Raw genomic sequence first — 16,835 nt, 5'->3', positions numbered from 1 at the left:
CATACTCAAATAAAAGTTGCTATACACATAGGTTACCAGTCTTTTTATATAGCACATTATTGAAGGTTAAATTTTCCACATAACCTGGATTCTAACAAACAATCAATGACAACAGTAATGTGTGCAGCAAAATAACTTAATGACTAATAATGTGTGCAGCAAAATAGCTGAATGACTAATAATGTGTGCAGCAAAATAACTTAGACTAATAATGTGTGCGACAAAAAACTAAGTTAATCTGGATTCATTTTTCAAGAATCAATATAAATAATTAAAATCTTGTGCACATATTCTTTATTAACCATTGTCAATTCTATGACTAATTTTAAGAATTTAAGATTAATACTTTGAAACTCATGTGACATTTTTTACCTGTCTACTAGATTTACTAAGCATGAATATTCACCTATCTTACCAGATGTCTTTCTAAACAAGTGATTTACAGAAACTTTACAAGGATCAAATAAAATTCAATTAATTTTATTTCATATTAAAAAGTCATCCTTTAGTCTTTGTAACAACAACAACAATGAATTACAACAATGCACACATACAGTCCCCCCAAAAGCAGACAAGTGACCTAAACACCTAACAAACCACCTCATGGCCAGACACCATTCAATGTACGTGATTGAGTCGGGTAAATGGTTAGAGATGTGCAAGGCTAATATCCTCCTGTCCCGTTCTTCCTCCCCCAGCAGGACAGCAGGTCGGACTAACGTCAACCTTCACCGTACACACGGACCACCAGGCTACTTTAGGTTCTGTGTGATTGTCTTACAAAATCATCCCATTGCCAAGTAATTAGAGGGAAATGTCTGGCACCTAGTTCAGACATTTTAGGTGTTTTCAAGTTAGAATTTCATGTGAGACTAAAACCTGATGTTTATTTTGCTCCTCAGAACAGGGATACAAGTCTATAAAAACTGTGGTTGCACATTACTAGTCAAATAACTAACTATATGATTTGCTGTCTGTACTGCTCATCAAAACTGAGCTACAAAACTATAAAAATCGTTATTTTCTTCATGAAAACCAGGCTACAAGACTATTAAAATTGTAGTGTCACATTGTTCACTAGAACAGGTCTACCAATGAAAATGCTGTTGTACACTGCTCCCCAGAATAATGATACAAGACTTCATTACTCTTTCTAGCTGTACAGTATAATGTAACTAGTAAAATAAACTATAAATTTCGGTGTCACAGTGCTCACTAAAACATGCCCACCAATAATAAAATATTGTTTCATACTGACCTTATAACAATGCTACAAGGGTAAAAACTGATGTTTCATATTGATCACAACACTAATGATAAAATAAAAGAAAATTGTAGTCATACTGCTTGCTCATCACATCTAGCCTACAAGAATACAGATATTACATTCTGTCTCAACAACTAGACCTGTGCTAGGAACACTATTAACATTAATTTTCTAAACTGACCAACCAGTACTGCTAATTAAAGATTAAGTTTCTTGATTTTAATTCAGACATTCTTCCAAAATACTCTCCTTTAAACCATTAATACCAAACTGCTGGTAAGCTGAAGTTTCCCATATATGCAAGCCTCTTTCTTTAGTCAGCATTTATGGTACTTTCAATCTTAACCAAGAGCATACCTACACCTCTATTCTTGCCACGTTTATTAGGCAAAAGATGCTCTCACAACCTGACAGTCTTTCTGAGCAAATAAAAACTTAAACTAACACTTTATAAGCAAAAAACCTCTCCACACTAACATCTTTCACCTTTTTATAAAAGAAATTCATACCCTAATACTGTAGGATAACAACATGAGAGATTTCATTAAAAAGCTTGTTAACTTACATGCTACCAGGATTTCTCGCTAGAAATAAGCAAAAATTCTACGCTGAATAGACATTCTATACAAAACAAAACCTCTCCCTGGAAAACACACTTTCAAGGCAAAATAATTAACACAAACTAAAACATTCTGGGCACAAAACAATTACAAACACCTTCTAGACTAAACCTCTCCTGAATTAACACTTTGGGGCAAAAGAGGGTCCTAAATAGACATTTTCAAGGTCAAACACACTTTCCTGGAAGAATATATCACAAGCTAACACTTCAAACTTGTCGCCAATTTAAGAGAATTTCAAGCTGAAAACTCATGAACTGCAAGACTTCCTTGGCAAGCAAACTCACACACAGATTTACTCCCAAACCAAATCCTTGGATGAGCTCCGAATTTCTAAGCAAATGTTCATGATCTGAAACTCACAAGTTAAAGGACATTTTAAGCAAAAGCTCACGAGAAGACTTAACATATACACAGCCTTCACACTACTAGACATTCTAAGCTAAATGCACAAGCTAACAGACATCACTGGATAAAATAAGCAAACTGACAGAATTTCTAAAACACTTTCTACCCAAACAACAAAAATTAAGACTACTCTATGGCAACTACATCACCAACATTGTAAATGAAAATATATTACTGTACAAACTAACAAGAACGTCTTTATACAGAATATCACATGATACTTTCCAAACTAAAAACTCACTAACCAACACACTTCCTGAATGCAACAATTAAAGAGCTGATTTTCTGAGAAACAAAGAACCAAAAAGACCGACAGTTCCTGAAAGCTGAACTATCTCTATTTCAAATTGCAGAAGTACAACAAATCAAGACTTTTTGATGGGCATTAGTGTCACAAAATTAAATTTCAGGAATGCAAAATACCTTAATATACATCTGAAACGTCAGAGTGCATCAGACTTACATCCTATCTAAACCAAAAATATCACACACAAACAGTTTCCCTGAAAGCAAAAGTATCACAAAACTTAATAAACCAAAATCTAGCTTTAACAATGACTTCTACTAAACCTAAATCTAACAAAGACTTCCTAAGTCGCAAAGTGCTGTAGAGACTTACTGAATCATACAGACAGGCTTGAGTCCACAATTCTGAAACTACTGTCCTCCGTGTCTTAAACAGTCATGAAAAAATGCTTCCCGTATCTCAAATAACCATAACGTTTTCTAAACTCGAAGTTCTTTCAAGCATCATGCATTGTAAATTTAGTATCATGAACTCATATGATATTGTTCATGAAAACATGAATTATATGAACACACACTGAAGAAAGCAAGGACTGGAGCCCAAAACACCACGAAGAACAGCACACAAGCTGAATCGCAAAATTCAATATCACAACCAACACAAGATGTCAATCACTGTTCCTACAGACCATCACTACAAATACAAAACTCCACTGTTATGAATATTATCTGAATACCACACTCCATAGTCATCATCAAATTTCTGAGTATCAAACACCCACCATCAAACTTCTGAACACCAAGCTCCACAGTCATCATCAAATTGCAAAATGTCCAATCCAGCATCATCTACAAATAACTGAATATCAAGTCCCTGTCATCTGAAAACTGCTGAACACCAACTACTGTTACCATCTAACACCTGAGTATTAAATTCATTATCTAAAATGACATGTAATTACCCTACTATCGCAAACAAACACTTCTTCAATCCCAGACTCGACTATCACATGCAAATCTTTTCAGCAGCTCATACCCTATTATCATGAACCAACATTTTCCTTTTTTATAAAATTAGACCATGAGAAGAGAACAATTTGGGAATCCCATGATATCACTAAGCAATATTTGCCAAGTGAAAAAAATTTCATTATGGACTACCTTAGGAAACCTAATTCCAGACATTAGCATGCCTTTTCACAGTGCAAAAACTTACAACTACAAAAAGATCAAAATTATTCACAACCTCTTTATAATGCCTCCAAAACCTAATGTTATTATTAACATTTACAACTGCAAACAAAGACCACATTAGTCACAACCTCTATAATGCCTCCAAAACCTAAACTAATGTTATTATTAACATTAAAATATATTCACCAGACTTCAATCTTTAATTCCTCTCTTTGTACAGCTCTACCATTGTAAACAAAAGTGTGGAATTCCAAAGCATTACAAGCAGACTTCATAAAATAAAAACCAAACCAACATCAAGAAGAAGACTTCTTTTCATCCTAAACTATAATAATCTTAGCAAGATTTCTGAAAGACATTACTATGACAGTATTGTAAACTCCAATCTTTCTAAAACTTCAGAATCTCAAAATTTAGGAAACCTCCATATAAACTCATGGACATCTTGAGAGGTGCAATTCACCCATACAATCCTGAGAAAACTTGTACCATACATCTTGATCCTTGCCTTAAATCAGATTGCCTAAAACAGGAATTTTATTTAAATCCAAAATTAGCTCTAGTGAATTATAAATTTGAAATATTTCCAAGCAGCTTCCCAAATCAATTTTGCAGAACTAGAAATGGTAAACCACTTTATATCAAAATATCACTATAGCCCCAAAAATATAGATCTCATGTCACACTTTCCATGCCAAAAACTTCACTGAATAAATTCCATCACATCAAGCCAAGGTCATGCAGGATTTGCAACTCTAGAAGTCTACACCAAGTTGAGTTAATCACTATAATACTCACATTACCAACTCAGGTAAAGAAATGTCAGAATCTACATAATTTTCAGTTAAACTAAATATCAAATTTTCAGAGCTATAGTTTAATACCTGTAAATAAAATCTAAACCTTTTTCATTAATATAAAGAAATCTTTTGGGCCAATCCTATGAGCTAAATAAACGCCAACACACCTTCAGAGGAAACCTGTGAATACCTGGAAAATACTAATCATCACATTAAACAAATATCTCAAAATCTGGCATTCAAGATCTGTGCAACATGTTTATAAATGACTGCTAACCTCTCCATAGCTTCATTTTATAACTATTTTGTCCAGTTTTTCATTTAAGTCTTTAATCAAAAAGGCAACATAAACGTGAAGATAGTTTCCTCATCCTATTAATGACATGGAAAACCATTGCTCTAAAAATTAGCTTTTACATAGGGTATAGTCTGGATATCCCACACAGTCACAAAACTATCATTAAACCTTTTTGGTATGGTATTCAGTGATAGTCTAATAACATTTTCCATTTATAAAATACTACATTATTATAAATAGGATTATCATATTTGTAAACACAGTACGAGGGTAGTAGTGTTAATGAGTTTCCAAACTCCGCCTCTGTACATTATCTTGTTAATTTTGTCAATTAGGTTTGTTTCCAGCCAGTCTACGCCTAAAACTTCTATCAGAATTCCTCCAAGACTCACACTTATACACCTGTTTTTGTTCAATTACTGGCGATGTTATGATTTGTAACATTTCTCACACAGGCTTCTAAAATTAGCCGTCATGGTATTTATCCCTCCTAACTATGTCAGGTACACGAATGAAGTGTCCTCCTAAGTTGAGAAGATGTTTAAGCCCCAAGCTGGTACCCCCTTTTGAAATGACTGTATGAAGTTGAAATGTAATTAAAGCGTTGTTATATGACAGACCAAAGGAATAACTTTAGACTTCTTAATGTTCTGATATGTATCGAACTTATACCTTTAAGACATCTGGTAGGCTATAAATTATATTCAGTACCTACCAATAACTCTGTAGAAAAATTTTCTGTGCAAAGTACCTTTAAAAACCCAGTATGTGCTATAGGCAATCAGCCTCAACTTCAGCAAAAATTAATTCTTATCAAGGAAATAAGCTTTCTGGTCTCAGCGAATGGTGCTTTATAAATTCAAATTTTCCATAATGCACCACCATACTGACATATAGTTCGTCAGGGAACACTAAATGAATACTGAATGCTAATTGTTAGCTTCAAACACTTAAATGTGACAAGATAATTCAGAATAACAAAAATAATAAAAAATAATAAAAAAATTGAAGTCATTCACAATAAGTATTTATACATCTAGCTATATTAAGTAATTTCAGTCAATTATCCATACTGGAAATAAGCCAATCTTATACATAAATATCTCTGAAGACAAAGAATTATATAAGACCACCAGCTAATAATTACAAGCCAACTTGTCCACTAACCTTCAAAATGAATTGTGTCAACTACAAAGTTAAATACTCAATGGTTACCATGTTCGAAAATATAGTCATTGTAACCTTATGTCTTTTGCTAATTGTTTCCTGGCTCTCTATAAGATTAAATACCACTCAATTTCTGTTGCAAGACATGAAAGTCCTGTGTAAAATAGCAAAGAAAACTGAAAACAGAATGGCAAAAATGTACGTTGGGACCCAGTAATTTTCCAACACATTATGACAAGAGAAATTACCTTCCCTTTTTTTGGTCATTATGCAGTCTAACTCAAAATTCTGGAAGTAAAAATCTATGTAGCTTGGCTACACCAGATCATAAGGCATTTTTTGGCAAGCAAATATTCACGTGAGTACAATGGTCAAAGACACAAGAGTGAACTTGAACTAGGGCATGTCTCAAGTGGTAACCTTACCAACCCCCTTAGAACTCTTCGTGTATAATTCATTTTCTCTCAATCACTTAGTTCTTTGGCAGTGACAAAAAACAAGAATACACCTGGAAGAGTAAAAGAGAAGTATGAACTTTTCCCAACTCAGTAATCAGCTTGGAAAACACCCTTATTAATGTCTCAAAACCAGATACTTGGCTGAACACCTTCTGCTAAGAACAAATCTCTCCTCAAGTCACTGCAATGCTGACTCCCAGGGAATCTTTATTCTATGTCTTTTCAGTATTTCACAACACAGTATATATAATGAGGTCTTCTGTACTTCAACTTATGACCCTTTACTAATGAGTGATAATTCATTTTCTTTCAACTGTGAGGTTTATAAGACTACTACTCTAGTTCTTAGTTTGTCATCAAAACTGGAATACCCTTCTCAAAAAATATTACAAGATAAAATGCACTAATGCACCAATTAAATCATGTAAATAAAAACTGCACAAAATTTATGGCAAAACCTTTAAAATTGCCTAATAAATAACTGGCAAACCTTAATAACTACATCCAAAGGTTTATCACAATTTCATACCCTGACAACCCTAGGTAGCAAATATCTGTGACCATGGAACAACTGCCCACCTAATAATGTCAAGAGTGAGTGACCTGAGAGAGAATCAAGTGCAGGAATGTTAACAATGAAGTACAGTACTTTCTACTTGTATTGGGAAGTAATGGCAAAGACACCTTAGTGGTGTTGAGCGTGCATAAGAAAGCTTCAAAACAGCATGCAAAGTGTACAAGTCTTCACCAATGAGGTGTCAAGCGTGCTACAATGCTACAATAAAACAATAAAGAAGGACTCCTATACATAATGAATCTTGTAATTTAAACTATACCGTAAATTACTGAGGCACTTTCAGCCAATCATCACTAAGACACTGAAGAGAGAATTGCTGGACAGCAAGAGAGAGAGATAAAGAAAATAAATGATGAAGTACAAGAAAATAAAGGTGAAATATCACAATTGCTCTAAGAAGTCACAGTTAGAGAGTTTGGACAGCATAATAGAAGAAAGGAAGTGGGAATGAAGGCAACACAAAAGGCTAAACCTAACCTAATCTAACACCTCTTCAAGGCAAAGTGTGCAAAGCTGCAACCTCTTTAAGGCAAAGTGTGCAGAGCTTCAACAAAGCAAGTAGATTTTACTACAGCATGGAGGTTTTCTGCTGACAAGTGTTAAAAGTGATTAGAAATTGTTTTACAGCACAAAAAAAAAAGTGTGAGATTCTGAAGCTGCCCAGTTCTGGTGTAAATTATTGGTGAGTACTTTATATATATAAGTTACAGATTGTACAGGAGACTGAAGGAATGCTGAGAGGGAGATGAAGGACCAATTTCTCAATGAAAATATCTCCTTTCTATAGCTAGTAAAATTGCAACAAAACACTGCTACTTCAGAACAGAATAGAATATATAATTTAGGTTAAAGGTTAAGTGTTCTAATGCAGACAATTTGCAAAGATACATCCCCAACTTCATTTTATCACACCTAGACTGCAATGCCAAATGGTATACCATTACTTAAGGACATAGCTAAGTTTTTAAATGTCTTCAGAAATGCTCTGTCGTGCCATAAACCAAAAAGGACACTAGATACCTTTTAAAGCTAAATGACATACAGACTTGATAAGAATTAAGCAAAAATTGAAGTACAGAAGTCCCTGTACAAAATCACCATACAATATGGTATTACAATGAATTTCCTAACAATAATAGTTAATGATCTTGATTTGATCATATTCCTGAAATTCCACACAATTGCATGAAATGTGTTGTCAACAATCATATTTAAAGATTATACCTTAACATAATAAATAAAAATAAATTGTTTATATATAAAAAAATTCTAAAATTTATGAAACTCACAACTCAGAAATACTAAATTTAAGTTTCTCAAACATTTTACATTTGTCAATTCATATGCACCTTCAAAGATATTTCCTTGTTACAGTATAGCTGTGTAATTTATCCAAACTGTTTTTTTTACTATGCTGAGACACTAAAATTACTTATACAGTACATTATTTGGCTACTTCTTTACATGAGTTCATAGTGAGTCTTAGGGCAAGTAAGCCAATTATATATCACCTTAACTTTCCTTTAATTCCAGTTAATCTATTATCAATTATGCTGTTAACTTCTTGAATCTAACATAATAACATTCAAATAAATTCCTTTGTGAGAACCTTACAAGTAGAAAGATACATGCAATTTGCTTGTTTCATGAAAAAACATAATAATAATAATAATAATAATAATAATAATAATAATAATAATAATAATAATAATAATAATAATAATATAATAATATTAATAATAAAGAATTAAATACCAACTAAGAGATCACTATAAAATTAATGTTCCTTTTATAATAAAGTCATGAAATATTTAGTGCTCAAGGAAAACCTATTGGCTAACACTCAAGATAATTCTTTCCATAGTTATATACTGATACATCCTTTAGCCTGAATGTGTATAACACATATTCCTAAAGCCCTTGTCAAAAATAGAATACTATTCTCAAAGTAACATTTACAAATTGGAACCTTCACATGTCAGCACACAAACCAAAATAATTACCCATTTTAATCTAACCTCAGCTAAGGTAAAAATCTATATCCAGATGATTACTGAATTGCTGACCATGTAGGTTTGAGTCAGAAGCTAAAGTTGCTTAATACTACCATCAAAATTTTCATTGGGTGAAAAGTATCCTAAAAGGATAAACTACCTGGTATCTGACAAACTACAGAAAATGCTTGTGCCCTAGAAAACAAGGCTGCCTAATACCTGTTATTACGGTGATGATGTATGTTTAAACATATGAGAACAACTGATATTTCAGAAATTACGGTCCACTTGCCTCTTACAATAGCTTTCCACAGGCCTTTGCGAGTTGTCTGTCTGTCCCAAGGCCAAAGTAGTGATACATGCTACTTTACTTCGTACACTGTTAATATTCATGCTATGGTACTCATTCCCGTGTCATTTTAAAGCAAAGTAACTTTACCTTTTCTGAAATGTTCATAAAAACCAAAACAATTTAGCAAAGGGTCCAAGCCACAATAATGTCATGAGTTGAAAATCACTTATAATGATGTTTTAACATAACTACCTCAATGGTCGGGGTTTGACGATGCATAATCACTGAGCCCAGGGATTAACGTGCCATTACCCAACATTAAAATGATTTTATATTGAAATATGCACCCTTCAATATACTGCATTTCCTGACATTACATATAAACAAATAATAGGAAAACATAAGAATCCTGAAATACACTTAATTTCCTCTCAGCTGACATTAAACCAATACTATTGGATGTAAGTAAAAACTAATGCATGGACAAATATACTGAGGTATCTAAATTCCAGCTATTAAGTTGATAGGCTATTCTCGTAAATTTTATACCAATAAAAACACTGGTACTTAATTGCTAATATTACACTAACAAGAAACAGAAGAAAATAGTGCTTTAAAACAATCTTAGGTACTGAACTTACTGATTTAAATCTTGTTAGAAATTATACTGTAGTATGTATCCTGAAAAGAACTTAAATACCTCATAATGTATAAAAAATTAAGAATAAAAATTACATTTCTGAAATGTAATAAATGCCCTTATATCTAAGAATTTTTTACCATTAGCCTCTGTTAGGACCTTAATAAATTACAACTAGCACACAACTAAAAACTGAACCCAGTGGTAGTTTTGATATTAAAATGAGGTGATACTGTATATCCCTTTTTGTAGAACTATTGCCTAAATTGTTCTCTGAGACTAATTCACAAATATATGACAATGGGGTCTTTTCCCTTCTTTCAAGTAAAACTTTACATCTTCCATTACAAACAGTTAATGATTGTGAATAACCATTACTTTCAGATAAATTATACCAGCCTCTATATAACAAATTTACTTTCTGTTATTCTTTACTAAAGAAAATTTCAATAATTCCAGAGCCTTCCAACTGCGATGGTCCCAAATTCAAATCATGATCAGATCAAGAGATTTTCTCTGAAATAATCTTACAGTCCCGTCTGAGCTGAGGATTTAGGAAAGTACACTGCCTTGCTTGTCTAGGTCTTACAAGGGCACAGAGGATGCTTGTTGGGGATCTGTGTGCATGTTCGGTCTCGATGCCATTATGTGCAAGTTCTTTGTGCTGCTGCATATGGTGATTTGGCAATTACTACAGAAGGGCAAAAAATAATACTTTGCCCAGAATTCCAGCTGGATCAGTTACAGTTACAAGATTTCGGTCTGCCGTTTGAAGAAGATTTTCTGAAAAATATTAAGTTAATTAATTCATGCAACATTCTGGTCTTTTAGTTTACATGGTTTTAAAACTAGGACAAATATAAACAAGCTCCAAAGGGTCCAGTTTCAAAATCTGTCTGTGCCATAGCATTTACCCTTCACTGACTGAGTGAAAATGCTTAGCAATAATTTTCTCATGCTACATTAATGAATTTGGTGTCATTTTAACATTAATGAGCTAATCTTTATTATATGTTTAAAAATTCTATAAAATCCACAAAAAATCAATATTACGAGTAAAAGTTAACCGTACTGAAAAAATTTTTACTTTTAAACCCTTAGTAACAAGAATAAGTGAAAGCTTTAATGCTTTAGTATTGCTTATTTAAGACTGCATTACTGTCCTTTACAGGCGACCAATAGATCAATAGATGGAACAAACAACTTTAATGCCCTATGACGTCCTAACTAGGAAGACACAAAAAGTGTTGGGGGGAAGAAAAATTCCAAAGCCCAGCAGATACGTACCAGCACAGGTTCTTGCTCATGGTGCCAGCCTGTAAATGAAGATAATGGGTAATTCAACTGTAGACTTTAGGTTATGTGTCCCATGAAGAGAAGTTGATATGGTTTGTGGGTGGCTCATATGAACAGCCAACACAAACAGTTTTCTACTTTGATCTTAGAAAACTATGCCATCTGTTGGGAATACAGTATTTGCCTTCGTTCTTATCAAGATCTAGTGGCTACCTAAGAAATCACCAAATGCTAACACCCCTTTCGTGACTCAGTTGACTTATTTGTACATTGTACTCTTGCACAATGGGTTCCTTTATCATAAATTCTCTGTACAGCTGAAAACACAGAGCTTTCTATAAATCTATAAACAACAACTATTGTCACTGGGACAATATTTTCATGGTCTGACCCCAGGTTAGGAATTCCTTTTGCTCTTCCACTAAGAATGCCCTTCGCTTTTTCATTCAGCTACGTCATTCAAAAGACTAAGTGTGGACAAACTACTGATCACTCACCACTGAACAGATGTACGTCAGAAACTTTGGTAAATAAGTTAATGGTAACTGGATCCACTATAAAGAGCCTGCCAAGCTGCACAATTCCCAATTATTCAATATTTCATACACATCATTTAGGCTATGTTAGCTGTGCACCTGAATCAACCACAAAACAATTTCAACTTGATATAACTTTCTCCACCCATTCTGATCTACAAGAACACATCAAAATTGAAAGAAGGTGAAATTTTCACAGCACTGGGTTGATATGGAAACAAATACTGTACTTCTAATTCTGTACACCATAAACCCCTATTGGGCACCAGGATTAAAAACTACAATTTACTTATGAATAAACAAAAATAAAAAAATATGTTGTCCTTAATATTTGAGGACTGAAAACTCCTGCAAATGCCATTTACCATTTACAGTATGCTTTGCATGGTACACTGTCAATATTACTGAAATTGGACCCAGCTGCAGCCTTTTCTCCTTTTTTTATCCTTCACCCATTCCCTTAGCACTCTTCCTATTTAGCTGCTCAGCTTCTTAAATTCTACCTTTCTACAATTTCACATCTCCCTAAACTGACTTCATGGGGACTCAAATTTAAAAAGTAGTAACTCTTACCCATGAGATACCTGACTCTCAAGATGTCACACTGACCTTAACCTTCTTGGCAGGTGTACTGGTTCAAGACGGCTCTAACCACACGACTCAGTTTCCTGTTTACTGTTTTTTCAGCTCATGTTACGGTTTAAGTCAGAAGACCTGTTGAAAAAAAATTTAATAGTCTGTGACCTGAAAAACCAAAACATTTTGTTTTGTGCACATTACATGATGCAGTACTGTTTCTGTTAATATTACGTATTTAAATACATTACTTATGTAAGGAACCCAAACTCACAGGGTCATTTATAAGCAACATCATAACTTTAGAGCATCTGTTTTACATTCATCTTATTCTGTGCAATGTGTACGGAACTGTCATGCAGAATTATGACTCTTTTTCAGACTGCAAAATATTGCACATTTAGATGGCAACTCTTGATTCAAAGACAGAAGTTTTATTTATAACTCAATTTTACACATAACAATAAACATTATGGAAACTTCAACACTGGTTAAAATGGCATTAACCTAATCCAGCTTTTGCTTTAAAATTATATAAGTGTGTGCACTTCAGAATTATATTTTGATCTAAACCAGGAGTCTTGCCATGTTTTTTTTTTGGGAAGTTAAATTTATTCTTAAAGTTAAAACATTTTGCTAACAAAACTAGGTTATTTACTTATCAATGGATTTGGGTTCAAGATAGTGAGCATTTTCTTAATATTGTCAAAACAAAAACCAAGTAAAAATTCATACTTACCAATATTGCCTAAGTTCACTACTTAATAAATTGTTACACATAAACCATCTGTAGGTGTCTTGGGTACAGCCAAATACTGCATTTCCTGACATTTCACATTCTGATGTTGAAGCATAGCCTTGCCTGACAAAAAAAAGTTTCTAAATTACTTTAGAAAAAAATCTCTCAATATTACATTTTTTTAAGTAATTCATATTTTTCCTACATGTGCAAACCAAACCCTTGTAAGCAATAGTATTCCTCATCAAGGGCTGGAAATATTATGATTTTGGTAATAAAATAATCTCACTTGAATTTGACCCCTGAATATGATTTATTTACACTAATAAAAGAATCTTCTGATATAAACTCATATTCTCAACATTCAAAATTATACTGTTGTTCCTTTAGCCAAAGGTAAACTACCATACCATAAATTTGATCATACACATGCCCAAAGCTGAGGATCAGTGATTTAAACCAATACAAGTAATAATACTATGACTATCAATGATAGATTCATTCTGGTACAACTAATATTACCATAGCTTTATCAATCATCACTGCCCACGGTATGCATGCAATAAATCACAGAAAAACATTTCTGTCTTTGCCAACACTACAATAAGGCTCCATCACTTCAGTATATTCTAAACTAAAATATTTATCATGTTTTTTAACTAAACTTTAACCTGCTTCATCTTATTGTACTTTACATTCTAAATCCTGGACATATCCAAATGTGAACGTCTTACTTGTCATTTGGCCTAACTGTCTTCTCTTCAAATCACACCCTTTTCTATTCCAATAGGCTACGGTACCTAAAACATACTTGACTAAATTTCACTAACGTTTCTCCTTGACCAACATGCATGTGAAAACTGTGCATGACTATACATGCTAATCTTACACTCATTTCTGAGGTTCCTGGATGGAAAATGTCAAAACTGCAAGGAATGTACCAACTCGTTTTAACCTAATCACACACTCACTCCAGAAGATTTCAGTTTTCAGCTTCACCGAATTTAACTCTGATCTAGCATCACAATTAAAATAGCAATAGTGGGGTAGCCTTAGAATGGAGTAGCTAGACTAGTCTATACATCTACGACTCTTGGCAAAGCTTAGGTTCAAGGGCACAGCGTAAGCTACTAGGGTAATCTCGACTTTTCAAGTTTTGTAAATATGCCTAATCTCCATAGGAAGCTTTAAATAGCGTGAAGCTTCACTATGAAGATAATTTGTAAGCTACAGGGCTACCTAGCAGATTGGCCAATACCGGGCTGTATACATGCTACTCGATAAGTTGTTTCCATACCGCTGAAATCCACTAAATGTACATCTTAATGGACTTCCAATACCTGAATGTTAATTAGGTTTAACTATTAATAACATACAGTAGGTTAGTTGATGAAGGGAGGAGACCATGAATCACCATCAATTCCAATGATGTCTAGACAGATTTGTAGAAAATTCCCAATCAATTCTCAATAACCTTAGAGCATCTTCAAAGTAATACTGAAAGATCTGATAGCAAAAAAATCCTTTCTAGAATGCCATTTATGGTATCTGTGACGACATATTTAAGCTTCAACAGGAATATGGTTCACTTACTGAGATCTAACTGAAAACTCCCTCCATTACTGTGGTCACCTAAGATCAATATACACCAAAAATTCGTTAAAAGGACAATGACGTGACCTTGGGTCGAATCAAACCGAATATTAAACAATTACTTGATAAAATTAAATTAAGATTTTACAAAGTCGAACTCTTGAGGATTTGTTTACCTTCATGAAGTAAACAAAGATGGAAGATCCTGAACAGAAAATAATATTAAAATTTCGTCACCTAACATGAATATTATGCTATCAATAAATATTTCAAGCGTGAATATTTCAGTTATCCAGCCAATTTTATTTTTTTATAATTGCTTCGTAGGTGGGTACAGGACTTGATTTGACAGTTTTTGGGGACACCGACGTTATAGACATCTATTAACAGTTAAAGTAACTATAAATAGGGAAAAATAAACAATAAACACTAAGTGTTAACTTTTTTGTTTACGCCGAAGATTCAGCCTTCGATTTTACGTAATTTGTAAGCAATTTTACCAGGGTGAATAAATTTTCAATTAAAACATAAACTCTTGATCGCTTGCAGTCATAAATTATTTCATTGTAGCAACTAAAGTTGCCGAAATAAATAGAAATATAAAATATTATCTAGCAACTTTGATAAGACAGGAGTTCAAAATATAATACTATTGTTTTTTCATTTTTATTTTTCATTTTGAAATTATTTTTAACTAAAAAATAATAAATTAAAATAAATAATAGAGTTTAAGCTTCTACTTAGTACTAATAAGTACGATTAATGGTACATTTTACTTAAGAATGCGAAATATTGAGGGTGTTTGTCATTACGGGTCTGGCAAAACATGCAGATATACGTATTTAAAAAGTTGATGCACATTATAAAGTAAAACATAGCTAAGTACTTAAAAAAACTCACAGATCCACAACTGAGAGGCATTTGCTTTGACTAAAAGGTTATTTATAACTATTATGCACTAAAATTATATTTTGTTGATATAGTTGAAATTTTTGCTAGTTTTTCATGCCGAGGTCTTATTGTAAACCAAGACAAAATCATTCCGAAGAAGAAACGAAAAAGAAGTAAAAAGCTATACATTGAAATTGACATACGGAAAATGAAGTAGCCATGGATTGATGATTAAAATGTCCATGTACACAGTACAAAGGTTCCCTCTCTCTCTCTCTCTCTCTCTCTCTCTCTCTCTCTCTCTCTCTCTCTCTCTCTCTCTCTCTCTCTCTCTCTCTCTCTCTCTCTCTCTCTCTCTCATTAACACTTCGCTCTCACCTGTCTAACTCTTCACATATTTACCATCAATGAATATTACAGAAATATTTAACTCAAACAACTGTCGATTTTGCAGAAAACCCTTTTCAAAGACGTTTGTACTGCTTTCCAGACGCAGACGAATTTCGAAATGGGAAACGAACCTAAAATGAAAGTCCCAAAACGTTAGGAGATAGTCACATAAAAGATGGACTCAAATGTGCCTCAGAAATAATCAGTTTGTATAATAAGTCTGTACTGATAGTCTTAAATATTAGTTACCGAATCTATTCTGCAGTTTCGTAACATTTTGTATTCTATTTTAGGCCCGTTGTGGGGGACATCGACGCTATAGACATCTATTGACATTTAAAGTAACCATTTAAATAAAATTCTCATAATAAATAGTAACTGGAAACATTTTTGTTTACACAAAGACGTAGTCTTTTATTTTACATAAGATACCCGAAATGTTAGGAAAATAATACAATTTATGATTTTAAAATATTTCTATTAGTTTTGATTCAAAGCTGTGTAAGTCTTAATCTCTAAAAATTGCTGAAATAAATATAAATATAAAAATTAACTAGCAACTACCATGATTCAGGCATCAACAAAAATCATCTAGTGTCTAAACATGTGAATTTATAATATAAAAATAGTTATGCTAAATATCGTGAGATATAATAGGATTTCACTTAATTTATTACTATTCATGGCTAATAATTAACGTTAACTGTAATTTTTACTTAAAAACTAGATATCTTAAAAGGTATGCTGCCATGGGGATCTGGTAAAACATGCAGGCGGCTGAAGTACGACTTATTCAAAAACTAATTGACGATGCAATGTGACGACATTAGATTGAATCATGAAACATATTCAC

Source organism: Macrobrachium rosenbergii, chromosome 42 (assembly GCF_040412425.1).
Source record: "Macrobrachium rosenbergii isolate ZJJX-2024 chromosome 42, ASM4041242v1, whole genome shotgun sequence".
NCBI classification, from domain to species: domain Eukaryota; kingdom Metazoa; phylum Arthropoda; class Malacostraca; order Decapoda; family Palaemonidae; genus Macrobrachium; species Macrobrachium rosenbergii.
The sequence above is the reverse complement of the archived record's forward strand: the minus strand, read 5'-3'. Positions refer to the sequence as shown.